Below are 15,644 nucleotides of genomic sequence, written 5' to 3' on the forward strand. Positions count from 1 at the left end.
ATAAATTATCCCCTCAGCTACTGATGACATATGCAAAGTTTTCAGCAACAACAACAAAAAAACCCCGCGCAAATCTTCACCCTTCTCTAGCCTCCAGGCGAAAGGACACACTGGGAAAGGTGAGGGGGTCTGAGGCAGAAACAGCAGTCACGGTTGGGAAGGCTACTGCAAGCAGGGAATCCATGTTCCTCATTGTCAGCCTCTGTAATTTTTAATGGGGATAATTAATCTCAAGGCATTAAGGCTCCCTGGCAAATGCATTCTTAGAAGAAGAGCTTGATAAATTTGTGCTTCTGTTTCGGAGACATGGATGAGCACTCCCCTCCCACCCCTCATTTGTACACTTGCAAAGATAAGTCTCTCTTCTGGTATTTGCCTTCAGATCCATGAAGGAGTTATTAACTGAACTTGTAACGCTGTCTGGCCACGACAGGACAATGACCCTGTCCTCACGGTAATTTGTTCTGTGGTATTATAAAGATTCAAGTTAAATAATCATTTAATAACACACTAAAGGAATGATTTTGCATGTCTATATTTATAGGTTTCTTTGTTGTTGTTTACATTGGACGAGTATTTCGAAGTCAACACTTTTAAAGAATTAGAATGTAACTGACTTGAGGAAGTATTTTCATCTGCATTCAATTATTTCAGCAGTTAGGTTAAGTCACAAATTGAAATCCTATCCATCCTCATTATATAGATATAATCAATAACAGTAATTTAGAAGTTGGGGAATATCTTCATTAGTATTCCCAGTTAAGTGTGGCTTTAAATGTCATTGGCTTATTAGGCAGCTATTATTTTGTCATAATATGGAACTTAAAAGTCATTTTTCAGAACTCCGATATGCCTTGCTAACCAATGCCAAGCTGATAATCAACTAAGAAATCAGTAAACAAACAATCACCACTTAAAATGCTTTTTCAGCAGACACTGCTTTTCTTCAAGCTGCTGCCTAATAGCAGCACTTCTGAGCAATGCTGTCACTCTGCATTTATTTAAAATATGGCTATTTTAAGTGTATTTCTTCAGCTACTAAGGCTGATGGTCTAACCGTATTGCTGTTGACCTACGCAGCGCTAGTGCGATGTGGAAAGGTGGTGCTCCAGGTGCAAGCTGGGAGAGACTGGCAGCAAATACTGTTTGGTGGGGTCCAGCACGTGGATCAAATCCAGGTTATGAAACTATGTTGTGAGCAATATTTATGCAGAATGGCTATAGGTGGGACCTAGAGGATGATAGAGGGGACCATGTTGTTGGTGGGGTGTATTTGGAAGCTTATATACTGCCTTATGCAGTTTGAGAGATCCAAGAAAAGCCCTTGATGGAGTGAGCGTGCCGTTGTTTGGGAAAGCTCTGAGTGAGGAGGACTCCAGTGATGGCCTTGTCCATTGGAAATCATGGCTCTTATCTCTGGAATGTATGGAAGGTTCTGCATTTAAAAAGGCTCTAGGTGTGGTTCCCCCCCCCACCCCCACCCCGTACACGTATTAGGAGCTGCTCAGAGCAGGCTTTATGTTTGTTGGTGGCAGGTGAAACAGCATCTTCCAGAAAACTTCAGAAATACTTTATGAAGTGTAGCACTAAAAATCCATGTGGTGTGGCCCATGTGAAATAACACATTTGGCTAGGAAAAGTATGTACAGTTTCTAGAGTGCATGATTAGTCCACAAGAAAGTCTTGCAGATGGATTTCATCTCCTTGGTATCAAGTATCCATTACACAACTCCAAATAATTTTTTCTAGGGCTATGACAGATCTTTCCTGCTTAGATCACAGGCTGACCCTCGTATGGGTTGGCCCTGCCAGGTTGGATCCAGCTCTGTGTCTCTGGCCTGGTTCATGCAGAGACCCCAGCAGCCACGTTAAACTAGTGACCTTGGGTCTGTGGCCTCGTCTCTAGGATTGAAGCTCTGTAAGTGCTGGCGCCCCTGAGGGGAGATGCAGGGCTGAGGGTCGTGGGAAAACGCTTGAAGGTGGCGGGGAATCCTGCAGGAAAGGCTTTGGTTTCTGGGAGGAACCTACCAGAAGGAGGGTCTGGCCGCTTTTGAAGAGAAAAGAAATATTAGAATAAACTCTTCATATCCGAGCTCTATGAATTAATATATGTGTTTAGCTTTGTAGATCCTACCGTTGTGCTCTGTAAGCTGTTTGCTATGTGCTTGATAAGGTACTTGCCACCACACGAAGACTCTTGCTTTTCTACTGGTATTTTGAGGTCTTTAGATATAGGGTTTGACAGGATATGAGCAAGGCTAGTATGCCCAAAGGACAAACTGGGCAATTCTTCAGGATTGGCATTCCTAGATCTGATGAGGGATCACATGCAAATAACCCCTAATGAATGTTAATTACTGGGAAAGTTACATATTTTGCTTGATTCCTTTCTGGCAGCTTGTGCAACTGTGTTTTTGTATAACTGACACTCAAAACATTTGATTTAAAAAAAAAAAAAAAATCCACTGTAATTACCATTGCCTTATTGAAAGTTGCAGGGTTTATATGATCTCTTATGAATTATTCTATCTAGACAGTGATCTCCTGGCTCTTTCTCCAAAAGAGCAGTGCAGGGTTTGCTCACCACTCCTGCATGTTTATTTGCCAGCCTTTCCCGGCTTGGATCCCATGATTTCTAGTAAATGGAAAAGATGAGGCCTGTATATTTTGCCCAGGATGTCTGTGGGTGGAAACCCAACTGTCAGCTTGACTTACTCCTGATGATAGACTTTGGAGGGAGTTTTGCACTGTACAGCTCAGCTGCCCATATTTTTAGTTAATGAACAGCCTGGACATCAGGCTGAAGACTATATAATAAAATCCAGGTGGAGATTTGTCCCAGCCACAGAGCGCCAGGTATGGGTGCGCCAAGGACGCTGTGCTAGGTGCTGTGGGGTGCAAGAGGGGCGATGGAGAGGAGTCTGGGCCTGAGCTGCACGGGGGGCACCCCATGCTCTGATGGCTGTAGGAGGGCTGCTCCTGGCCCTGCTTCCACGTGCTTTATGTGGAGGCCCAGGCAATGGCTCTGCTAAAAGAGAGCCCGTATAACTCAGCAGCTGTCTGGTTCTGACAAGAAGGCCTGTGGTTTAAAAAGTCCTTTTGTACCCAGCCTCAAGAGGACTGGAAGGCTCAAGGTACCCTTGGCCTACCATTTGGGGACTGTTACTTTTTATCTTAGCTTTATGGATGGCTACCACGAGAGCAGCTGTGCATTGGAAAGCAGCAGTCTGAGATTAGCATCTGAGACAGGACCAGGTCGTCCTTCTGCCAAGCCTGTCAGTGAAACCACATCTAAAAAAAACTCTGCCCCCAAGCTCTCTCCTCTGTGCAACATGCACTCTTCTCGCTGCTTTTTGGTTTAATTGCATGACCTTCAAGAAGCCCAGCTGCGCTTGCTTAACATGGCTTGTTCCTGTGGTCTGTTTGAGCACTTATGTTTCTTTTTCATAACTCAGCTGGAGGAACATCTGACTTTCCCAAGTTTTTCATGGTGAACTTGTCCTGCGCAGCCCTGCAGGCAGGTCACATGTGTTGGGTTCAGCAGCGCTGGCAGTGAAATACCCGCGACAGCAGTTCAGAGTCCTCATGCCTGTTTCCGGTGAAGTTACAATTACTGGCTCTGTGACAGAAGTTTCCTGTCCTGACTCATAGTTGCTGAGTCACTTTTAATTTTATCTCCCTTTAAAGGGAAATGGCATTTCTTTTGTTATTATTTTTAACATATCACAACTTTTAATAAGTTCTGGTTCACGCTTTTTATTTTTGCTATTAGCACACTTACAGTTTCAGGCTGGTTGCTGCAATAACGTTAATTGCATGTTAGACTCTGAGTTGGAGTAACTATGGGAGTGATTTGATACAGTGGTTCCTGTCTGTCTTTCCCCATCTCTGGCCAGTGATAGATGATCTAGGGAGAGGTGTAAAAACCGCACAATGGACTCATCCAAAATGTGCACTCTAAGAAAGTTTATTCCCAAAGTAGGAGGTTATATATCCCTTAGACACTTTCATGCTTGTTACTCACATTGCTGATTTTTGGGTTTTAGCAACATTCAAACCTTATATAACTCTGGTCTTAGTGCATTATCCAGCTCACCCGTGTGATCTTCTATGTGCTTTGATTTACAGCAATATTAATGAAGAATACACTTTTCTGTTAATAACTGGGTGGGAGAAGGCAGTAAAAGACTATTCAGATGAGTCTTGCGTGGTGATTTGCGGCACTGAGTTTCCATGACGTTGTGTTCCTGCCAGAGGATATGGTGCCAGAGCTCAGTGAAGTGAGTAGAAAGACTTTCTTGGTTCAGTGAACTTTGCATCAGGAACATAAAGTGAAGTCGCTTCTGGAAGACACTGTGGAATGTACCTCTGTACTTGAACATGGTATATTTTTCAAATCACAGGTTTTTTTTTCCCTTTTGTTAGCATTTCAGGCGTAAGGTACAGAATTCTAACTCCCGTTAGGCTTGTCGCTGAGATAAGGTGGGTAAGTTTTACTGTTGCTCTCATACAGTGGGTAAACCACTCAAGATGTGTAAATTGGGAATATGTGAAACAGCCAGGAGTGAGGAGCTCTAAGCTCAGGGGAAGGTGCTCAGGAAATGGAACAGTTCAGTGAGTGGCAAAGCAAGAGACTGGACTCTGCCCCAGCTTTACCATAATGCCGTCTAGGGGGTGGGGGGGAGGTTGGGAATGGCAAAGAATGGTACAAAAAGCAAGTAGAAGTAAAGTTAGACAATGTCAGCCAAAATAAGGGCATTTTTGGGATGAAGAGAACAGTCTGGCTCGAGCCCAGGGGACTTAGGTGCCTCCCAGGCCTTGCTAATTTGCTAAAAGCCTGACTTTGCTGCCAGCTTGCATTGGTCTCAACTCCAGTACGGGAGAAGGTGGCGCGTGCCAGAGCACAAGTACTGCAAGGGGGAACAGGATCGGATCCTGTCTTCCATGAGGCCATCTCCTGCTGCTGGTGGCTAATGAAAGCTCAGCGCCCTCCCTATCAGCCAGGATTTTAATGGTTTTGAAAGAGCCATTTATGCGTGCCTCTAAAGCACAGCACAGTTGCACCGTGAGTAATGCTTGCTGTTCTCCCCCTAACTGCACTGATATGGTAATACTCATACAGCGCCTGGCTACCTGCCAAGAGCAGCAGCAGCAGCAGCTTTTCTTTCCTGGCTAATCGCTGATAAAACAGGAAGACCTTGATCATCCCTTTTGACATGAATAACGATGTTATCTCCTGTGATGTATGACCCAGAGCCAGATAACGTCCTCTGGCAGGCCTTTTTTCTCATGAGATGTAAAATACAATGATTATGTTACAAGGGGGAGATAAAGTGGCACAATCTTCACTAGTTCAAATAACTAATTGAAGCAGGAACTAGTGGAAATGGCTTCCTTTGTTCCCTAGCCATTGTTGATATAACAGTGCTTATAATGAAAGCCAAAACTGTTGCCCTCTTTTTTTTTTTTTTTTTTCCCCTTCTCTATTTTTTCCCTTTCAAGCACAAGTGGCTTTGCTTCTGCTCCCCCCTCCCCGTTTCCACGGGGGAGCTGAGGACAGTGGTGAGTTCTAGCAAGCGGGCCTGTTTTCCAGCAAGTCTTGTGTGTGATCATCAGAAGGATGAAATCAATAAGTAGCTCTCATTCTTTGTTTCCCTAGAGGACTCTTGAGAATGGAAAAATTGAGACTAGTGCTCTCCAAACCATAATTACATGGTTTTATTTTATTTTATTGCATTTTTTGTGAAAGCAACTAACCTAATTACCTGGCAGCAATGGTCACCAGGGGTATATCGATATTTCAGTGAGTATACGGCTCTAATCACAATTGAGTTGAAATATTTAAAAAGAGAAAGGCATTTAAAAAAAAAAAAAAGCCCCCCCCCCACCTAAACCCAACCCTGAAATAGCTTGGTAGAAGAGGCAGGAAGGGTAACAGCACAGCTTTACACAGGGGGTGATACTGCAAAATAGTTGGCACATCACCATTAAAGACGCTAACACTGATTCTTCATAGCCTGTTCTGATCATCGGAAAGGGTGCTGTGACACAGCCTCTTTCCTCCCACATGGAACAAATGGGCCTCTTTGGGCTAAGATTGGCTTCAAATATGAAACAAGGATTCCTTCCTCTAAAATACTTATTTCTTAAGATTTAATAATGTCTTAGTATAACAACTGGCATCAAATATGAGATTCTTGTTATTGGCTCTCTGCTATATACTTTACAGTCATTCTAGGTGTTGTACTGCTGAAGAACAGGCTGTTCTATGATGACTTGACAGCCTGGAGAGATGAAGCAGATAGAGACATATTCTATTATGTGGCTGAGAGACGAGGAGAATTTAAGAGACTTGCTCATAGTCATCTAGGAATATAGTAACAACATAATGAGATTAAACTTCAGGTCTCAAGTTCCCAGGCCATTGATGATGTACTATCTAATGTCGATCAGACTCTCAAAACTTTAATTAATCTTTTCTGGATTAATTTTACGGCACTTAAAAAAAAAAAAAAATCTGGCTTGAGTGATGCAGAGTTGTTGTAGATCTACCTTGTCTGACTGTTGCCTCTGCAAAGCCAGGGGTCTGCAGTTAGTTCTCTCTTCTTCCCTAGGGTCCAGTCCTGTTAAGCTCAACCCCCATCAGCTCCAAGGACTGCAGAGAGCCCAGGAATATTGCCTTGGGCCCAAATAAGTGAGGAAATGCTGACTCTCAGCTAGCTGAAACCAGCTAGCTGAAACTCTTTATCTTGAGTGCCTGGGCTTCACAAGACGTTTGGATGATCCAGGTTCATATCTTATTGAGAAACAGCGGAGATGCAAAAGGCTTTCATGCCAGTAATGTGCTCTGAAGCTCTTGCTCGCAGTGAAGCGAGCCCTTTCAACTGGCAAGCAGGTATGTAGCCTCTTTGGTTGGAGCTTTTTGCTAGAGCTGTAGCAGGATGTTTTGAATCCTAGGTGCCTCCTTATCTCCTTTGCTTCCAGAAGCTCCTCTTCTCTGGACCTTCCGTGGACCCATCCAGCTGGGATCCAGTGGGGACCCTGACTGCCTCTTCCCATTGAGCATGCGCCAATGAGCATGCTGTTCTTTGGTGTCTGTCAGCCTCACTGTTGCAATGTTTGTGGTGTTCGCTGTGCGTTGCCATGTTTGCATATCTGTGCTGCTTGATGAATCTTGTCCAGTACCCGTTACTATGCGATTCATTACCCCGTTGCCGGTAAGATGTTTGTTGGCTGGCTTGGCCAGCTGAGGACTGACAGGTGGAAAGAGGGAGGTGAACCGTGGTGCACATCCTAACCCGCTGCAGGGACACACAGAGCAGGCTGGGTGAAGGAGTGGGTGAAACAGATGCAGGCCAGACCAGACACTGAGTAGGTTCAAAACCTCTTTGAAGATGAAGTCAAACTTCCAAGACACTGTCAAACCAGTGTGAGAAAGCTCAGAGTATGGCTAGAGCTGGGCACCTGGGTGCTATTTATGACTGTGCTACCGTGTGACCTTGACCAGCTCACTTCACCTCTGAGTCATAGCTCTGCTTCCCTAACTAGGAAATGAGTGTTACACTAACACCTACTTCATTCACAAGGGTATCATGTGGTGCAATTTTGTAATTAATTGAATGTAGGAAAATATTTTCTGTGGTGTAAAGGCTGCAATGCAGTGGTCTGATCCTCCTAATGTTTGCTTACAGGCTGGGAACATGACTCACTTATTGGCTTCCAGAGGGGCTTTGTTCCCTGTAAGTGCAGGAAGAAATATCTGCAGAATTGGGACCCCTGTGCAAAGTTTTATGAGTTACCACATGGCCACTGTGCAAATCAATTACTGTAGTAGGTCTGTAATGAGAAATAACTTGCAAAACAGTTACTGATTCTACGGCAACTTGAGTGGGTGCCAAAAAATGTGGCCAATAATTAGTGACCACCGATCCAGGGTTTTGCAGTGGCATTTCCTCAGTGCAGGGTTCACAATGCAGTTGATTCTGGAGATGGTCCCACTAGTGAGGTCAGATTAGCTGTTGTTTTTAAAATATTTATTTCATGTCAGCCTCTGTTAGAATCCCAGTTTAAAACCTTTCAGGTGTAAGTGTAAAGCTTAAAAGCTTTTCCACAGCTCCACCCTTAAGAATGGGTTTAATCCTTTTAACAAAGCTCTGATCTGACAGTTTATTTCGCTCTAGGCTTTAGCGTCAGTGGTTGCAGCCAAAACCTGACAAGTTCTTCTTGTTAATTCTGAATGTATTATCCAGTGACAAATGTATCTCCCACTTATATGTGACACTGAGAATGAAATGCATATGATCAAATTTCTTATAGCTGGAGTGGGGCTGGTTGTTAGGAAAATCTCCATATCTTTGCAGTATGACAGTCAATCCAAACCTATTCTTTTTCAGTAGCTTATCTCAGCCTAGTTTGGGACACTCGTGATGGGTTGCAATCTGCTGCCATACTCTGCAAAGATTAAAGAAAGGCTAAAAATAAACCTGTCACTTTCCCTGGACGTTTTCTTGTGAAATGCGGGGAGATACGTCACTAGAATGCAAAATAAATTCATATGGATTTTTTATGCTATTTTTATGGACAGATGGAGTCACTGTCATTTCTGGTTTCTCATTTTTTAAATGCAGTGGTGTTATGTACAGCCTTCCACCTGAAAGCTTGTCTTGGAAGCCAAAAGAAAAAAAAATGGATTTTTACAATAAAGCCAAAAAAGTTCTTAATTCTTACAAGTTTGCCAGTATACAGGATGTAGATAACACATTTGATGAACTCAGCCTCTTTTTCTGCTCATAAAATATTGGCATGCTGATGAAATTTATTTTCTGGAATATATTGTGTGTCATGAAGCTGGGTTTTTTTCCTTATTTATTTATTATTTCCATGGGATTGATCTCTTGCTAGTGATAGATTAACTAACTCCTTCAAGAGGATGATGCCCTGATTGAATGCAGTGGACTGAGAGCCAGGAGATCTTTGCCACGGCTCTCTGTGTGACCTTGTCACTCACTTAGTCCCTCTGAAGCTAATTCCTTCTTGCTGCCTCTGTTGTGTCTGTTTCGACTGCAAACTCACTGCAAGGTGGAATGGACCTCTAGCCCCTCAGGCGAGTGGTATCACCGCCTGACGGCAGTGCTTTTGGGCCACGTATTGCCTCACCCCCATCATCACTTCTGTGCTTTTGGCTAGCCTCGTTATGCTCTCTTGAGGCCTGTGATTAAAATAAGGTGCAACAGGTTAGTCACTTTCGGGGGGTCCTTGGCCCTTACAGTTTGACCCCCCCCCCCCCACAGGCCTTTCAAGTGCTCATACCACTTTCAGAGGAGATGTGTGATGCAATAGCATCCGGGCCTGACCTCCCTGCTTTGGAATTTGTTAGCACACCTCTGTGCAGAGAGACTTTTCAGCACAAAATTTGTTCATGGCGGTAGTTTTTTCTTAAAGCAGCTGCATCTTGGAGTGATTGTTTGGAGACCTTCCCCTTTGCTCAGTCTCCAACCAGCTCAAGAAAGAACATGGCTTTTGCATACAGATACGCAAAGGAGAAATGCTAATACATTGACAGGATGTCTCTTGCCAATCCTGGCCTGTGTCACTATAGTCAAAGACATGAAGGTGATGGAGAAAGTCAATTTCCTGTTAAATTAGCTTGGCTGTTTCTCTATGAAAGGTGGAATTTTAATGAAAGTGCTTATTAATGGATGAGCCCAGAGGGAAGTGGATTTGTGGTGAGGCCAGAGCTTTATAAGGAAAGCTTTACCTCATAAAAGGCCACAAAAGATGCTTACAGGACTAAACTCAGTCTATTTAGGAATGGGCTTCTTCTACAGAGGGACAGTCTTCCTTTTCTCATAAAATATGCATTAAGGGTGCCAAATAAGTTGGTTCTTTTTTATATCAGTCACAAAAACAGTGGGAGGTTTAGTTCCTGTCAAACTTTATGGGCCATTTACAAGGAGGCCTTCTCCAAAGTATTTCACAGGCCAAATAAAAATAAATGGCACTGAAAAATTTTATAACACAATGCACAAACTGTTGTGGTAGTGGGAAAGCATGTGCTGGAGACCTTTCCTCCCTCCCCTGTGCAGAAGAATTAAGATGGAATTTGAAGTATTGTAACTTTTATAGGATTTTCCATTTTCAAGCATTAATATAGTCTCACTGTTAACTTGGGAGGGAGGGAGATATCATGCCTTTATGCAGATGAAAGCTTTGTACCAGGATGCAGCTCCACACCTCACAGCCACAGCTATATGGAGTTGGGTGAGAGGTGGCAGCAGTCCTGTGCAGCCTCTCCACAAGGAAAACCCAAACTAGGTGATGGGTGCAAGGAAGGATAGGTGACGATCAGCAGCTTGCTGGAGATGGGTGCTCAATTCTGTGCTCTGAATGTCTTCTGTGACCCTGTTGAAGTGGCTGGGGCTGGAGCCTCCTGGGTGGACATATCTGATGGGGAAATAGGTGCTTGTTGGCAGCCTCAGCCCTGTTGTGGCTCGGTCATCCTGTCCTACTGCCCTCAATTCCCACATTTGCACAGTGCTAGCGCCTTCTCTGGCAGCACTGAGAGACCCTCAAGCAGTCTGAAGGCGGCTTTTTGTCTCCTTTCTCATCACCTTATTTCTGTGTCTCAAAGCCATGATCTCTTTTTTTTCCTCTCCTCTTTTGTGGAGTCTCCCTCTTCTCCAGACACAGAGTTAAGCTCGTGATACCTTCCCAAAGGTTAAGCTGGCCCGATCAGGTATGGAAAAATCTTTTTATAGTAACTGCATAAAGGTTTCAAGGCTACTCATATAACTTACACAGTACCTAGCTTTGCTGTTCTCCTAGGCATTTTAATTTTGGTGAACTATTGCTTTTTTTTCTTAAGAAAGCAGACAATAAATAAATGCATTAGGATGTGCATCCTGAGTAGGCTACCGAATTGGACAATCTCTCCTTTCCACCGCAAACCTCACTAAAAGACTCCTTCATTTGAGCTGGCAATTAAAGGGACACCACAGTGGAGCATCGTCTTTTCTCCCAAAACGGAGATTACAAACCTGTTCAAATTCAGGCAAAGTTCTTATTCCCCTTGAAGGACGGGAATGGAGGAAGGAGTTGGGGAGGATGTCTGGGCAAGAGTGCAGATGCATGCAGTTCTTGGTCAAGATGTATGAGAAATAACCCAGCATTAAGTTAGCAGGAGTTTACTCACAGGCAGGGGAGTTGGCTGAAGCGCTGTTGGTAGCTGTTATTTTGTGCCATCCTGAAATACTAAACTCTACCTATCTGTTAGGTCTCCTCTTTATTTTAAAGCAGCTCTTGAGGTTAGGAGACTGGCAACTGAGCTCTTGAGCCCTTTCTAGGTCGGAGTTATACAGTGAAAACAAAACCTCAGGTGTCTTTGGGCCTCTGTTGTCCACCTGGAGACAAACAAGTAAGAAGCCTCCTTACTTTCTGTACTGGTTGCAAGCACTTCAGAGCAAGAAATGTTTTTCACTCTGCTCTGTGTTTGATGGTGCCTAGCACAGCGGGCTGGGCTGAGCTCTCAGGGCATTCTCATAACGTCTTTTGTGGGGATTGACAAAGGAAAAAGGAAAGATGGTTTGTTACCGCCACCAACCCTAATGCATCTCAAAGTATCTAATCACTAAAAGGAGAAATTTTGGATTGTGCCAGGGTTTAAACAGGGTCAGAAAGGGTGCTAGGATGGGCAGAGAGATGCAGACATGTATGCACATACGGCTTGAGCTCATAAGTCTCACTTCTTTAGAAACCCAGGGTTAAACTTGGGGCTTGGTTTAAGCCAATCTGACCACACAGCTGCTGAAAGGCATTGCCTGCTTTCTGCTTGTGCACGTTCCCAGCCTGCTCCTCGCTTATCCCTGGGACTCGTGAGCCTTGCTGTGAGTTGGATCAGTGAGCCTCTGCTCACTACCACAGATGATTGTTAGATTTCACCACAGAGCTGCAAAGTGCTATTGCTACTGCAATGGGATCCAATGGGAAACGTGGCTGGGAGCCAGAGGCAAAAATGTGGGTCTTGGTTGGCCTAAGCCAGCCCTGAAAGTGCACCTTTACTGTCTGCAAGGGTAGAGATGACATCAGTGTTGTTTATACAGCTTAACATTAGAAGGGGTTTTTTTTTAGTGTTTTTGAGGGAAATTATTTCATTTTTCTGTTCAGAATGTGAGGACAAAAGGAAGGACCCAATTTCAACCACCACTAGGACAAGATGAAACATTCTGAGAGGAACTGAGTGGTTCAACTTCAGTAAGAAGCCTTTTAACAGGAATAGCTACATTTCCCTCCTTAGAAGTTTTATCCTTTGCTCTAAGCTACAGAGAAGAAAACACTTGTCTCATGAGAAAAGCAGTATTTAAATAAATGCTTGGAGAGGGAGCAGCTCTTGTGAGTATTTTTAATAGAAACGGGTTGAGCAGTCACTTCTGCAGCAGAGCTGTCTCTGCTGACGGGCGCACTTCACAGCTCACTCTGAACTGTTGCACTGTTGAACTCTCTATATCTTGATGCTGGATTTACCATACCAACAGCTTTATCGGAGGAGTGAAACAACAGCTTGCTTCTACAAGAAGAGAGAGGAACAACCTACCCCTCAGCAACCAAATGGACAACAAGCAAAGATGTTCTCCAAGTAGTTTCTCTTCCTCTCCCGTACACGTGCTCTTAGAGACCCTACTCAGCAGAGGTTATGGAGTTTGAACAGTAATGTAAGTTACGCCATCACTTCTTCACATTGCACTTTTGATAAACATTAACAATGAATTTCTTTCCTAACCCAATGATACTAGAGCTGCTACTATATTATTAAATTTTCCACATGGGAGTGGTCAAACACTGGAAGGGGGTTCAGAGATGTTGAGATGTGTCCTTGGAGATATCCAAAACTCACCTGGACATGGTCCTAAGCAGCCTGATCTAATTGGACACGCTCACACAGTGGGGCTCACACCAGAGACCTCCAGCACTCCCTTCCAACCTGTGTCATACTCTGATTCTGTACAGGAGACCATTTACTGCTGCAGGAAATTGCTGAGACCAGATTTAGAGCAGCTTGCCTGATTTTGGCCCTGCAATCTTGCTGTCAGAGGAGGAGCCCAAGCAAGGGCAAATTGCATCTCTCTGTGCCCCGATAGAGCTGTTGGCTCTTCTTGAGAGGCACGTGCTACCAGCCAAAGTCAGGAACAAGATCTGAGATTAGATGGACATGGGGATCTGATTTAATCAGACAGTAAACAAGTTTCTCTGACCCAGGGCAAGTCAGCAAGGTCTAGCTACAGGCATTCCTCTTTTGATGAAGAGAGTGCTGAAATGGATTAGGCCCATGACGTTGGTTTTCTAAGCATAAAATGAGGTTAAAAGAATTGTCTCAGTGTGCAGTTGCTTTGTGACTGTGTCAGTGAAGAGCTCAAACAGTACAGAAAGGTGGGGTAAAATCAGGAACATCTCCAAAGACTGGAAAAAAAAATCTATGTTAAAAGGAGAGAAAAAAAGAAAAAACAGCAAGCAAGCCAAGGCAAAAAAGGTTGGTTGGTTGGTTTGTTTTTGGCTTATTTTCATATCCTCTCTCATTCCCATGCTTTTCTGTACTTTCCACCCACAAGATCTTCTAAAAAATGTTAATTTTTCAAGCATCTATTAATCTGACGTTCTGTTTTAGTGGCATATCTGAGTGGTTTGCCTAATGCTGACAGGCTTAGTCTGTGTTTCCTGTGATGCCATATCAATTCTGGTTCAAAGTCAAGCTATCAAACGACAGGACGTGTCTTTGAAATAAGCCTCTGGGATAAACAGAGCTGTAAACCAGCGATCTCAACAATCTTGCATAACAACGTAGACTGGGGAGACATTATTCCCCCTCCTCAAATACCTGTAACATTGTGATTTTGATTTAAAGCTTTCAGATGGGGAAACATGAACACGGAAGATCAGAATGCCTTAAAAACATACAAATATCTGGTTGCTTTCTAGCTTAGATGACAAGCTACAAGAAAAAATAATCACTAGTAATGTAACACAAAAGGCATTGTACTCTAGAAGTGACTAACTCGATTCATTCAATTTTTAATGTGTTCTGGGTAACATCAAAGTAACTAAAATGCTGTTAATCTTCCTACTCTGAATAAGATGCCTACTAGCAGGGAGGTGTGAGGGAGGGAGATGCCTGTTAAAAGATTTTAATTAAGTCAAAGCAGCTGTCTTACCTAGGGAGAAAGTACTGTCTCTTATTTTTTCTTAAGTGGTGTCTAGTCAAAGCGCTCAGTAACGCCCTGTCTGTACGTCCTTTCCTCTCTGAGCTGAAGGAATTTGTAGGTACTAGTGGCTAAGGGATGTTTGCAACAGCTTTGGGGCTAGAGTGTGTTGCCTAATGCTGCAGAAGTAAATTAGATTCTGGGGGCCACTGGTTGAACGTGGAACCCGAGGCGCCCTGCCCGCGCGTCCAGGGTAAGCTCGGAGAGGCTGAGGGCTGACTCAGCCAGCCTCACGCTGTGAAGAGCTCAGCTGATCTGAACAGCATCAGTGGTCCAAGTGAGCAAAGAGGTCAATGCCATGTCTCTGCTCAGCTCCGTGCAGGAGGTAGCTGAAGATGTCTGTTCTGCTGGTATTTTTGTCTTCTATTTCCTGTTCAGCTTATCAGCCCCCTGGCACTAGTAGGCATAAGAATGACTTTTTTTTTTTTTTTCCCCAGCCCCGCCTTGCCAGCTGAGCAGTATTAGCAGTACATGAGAGTTTAGGACTTTTCTGTGATGCCCATGTAGCCATACTGATGGAAAAGGGCTGCACATCTGTAAGAAGAACTGGAACCAAACCTACAGATGCGAGTGTGAGCAGGGAAGTCACCTTCCTCTTCCTCAGCATGGGTAGCAATGTATGTGGGAGAAGACTGGTAGTTCTGCTTATTTTTACAGCCCATGGTTTTGTCTGTTTCTTACCAACTTTTTTTTACCACAGTGACAACTAATTTTCTAAATTATGGTGCATATGAATGGAAGATAAATGCATATTGTGATCTAGCAGATTTTGTAGTGAATAGCTTTTCTGCACTCTAGGTGGGCCAGGTGAATGTCCCAGCTGGGTATGATGTGGAGGGCAACACGCCGGTCCTGGTGAACAGGGCTCTCAGTGGGCCTTGGCATGTTACCTTTCTCTTGGGGAAAAATACTCCATTGATTGGGAGATTCGGTGACTCTTTTCTTCAAATACCTTGATTCTTTAATTTCTGCTTTTATGGTTAGATTTTTACATTGGATCATGCAAATAGTAATAATCAAAGCGAGTCCAACATAGCAGAGAACTGCTGCTTTTTCATAAGAATTATTTTGAACTGCATTTTCATTTTTGCTAGAATATCTCACAGAAAATACCTGCTTTTCAGTAAATTGCTGGGGGGTTTTTTCTCTGCTGGCAGAGTGGACTTATTTTTGTTGTATATATACATTTGGAGAGAAAAGTTTCCAATTTTTAATGAAAATAGATTTTTACCAAAGAAACTCTTTTCCTCACAAAGACTTCTACAATTTGACAGTTTTTGATTACTCGGCATGCATTGCAGACTTAAGGACCACTCATGTGAGCAAGGGTCACACAATCAGATCTTACTACCTGACTCATCTTTCCTGTCCACAAGAAGCAATATCTTTGAGAGT

General features: G+C 43.6%; 1 long non-coding RNA gene across 6 annotated transcripts in view; it reads left to right on the top strand.

The window, feature by feature from the left end:
• Positions 1–15,644, top strand: part of LOC138061381 (uncharacterized) — a 95,302-nt gene that overhangs the window by 53,578 nt on the left and 26,080 nt on the right. For 4 of the 6 annotated variants that reach the window (XR_011135090.1, XR_011135092.1, XR_011135093.1 and 1 more), the window contains exons 4-7: positions 4,129–4,280; positions 6,615–6,895; positions 12,163–12,707; positions 14,687–14,866. This is a non-coding gene — a long non-coding RNA (uncharacterized lncRNA). The other 2 variants (XR_011135091.1, XR_011135095.1) reach the window with 2 other exon arrangements.

This window comes from Struthio camelus, chromosome 17, assembly GCF_040807025.1.
Source record: "Struthio camelus isolate bStrCam1 chromosome 17, bStrCam1.hap1, whole genome shotgun sequence".
NCBI classification, from domain to species: Eukaryota; Metazoa; Chordata; class Aves; order Struthioniformes; family Struthionidae; genus Struthio; species Struthio camelus.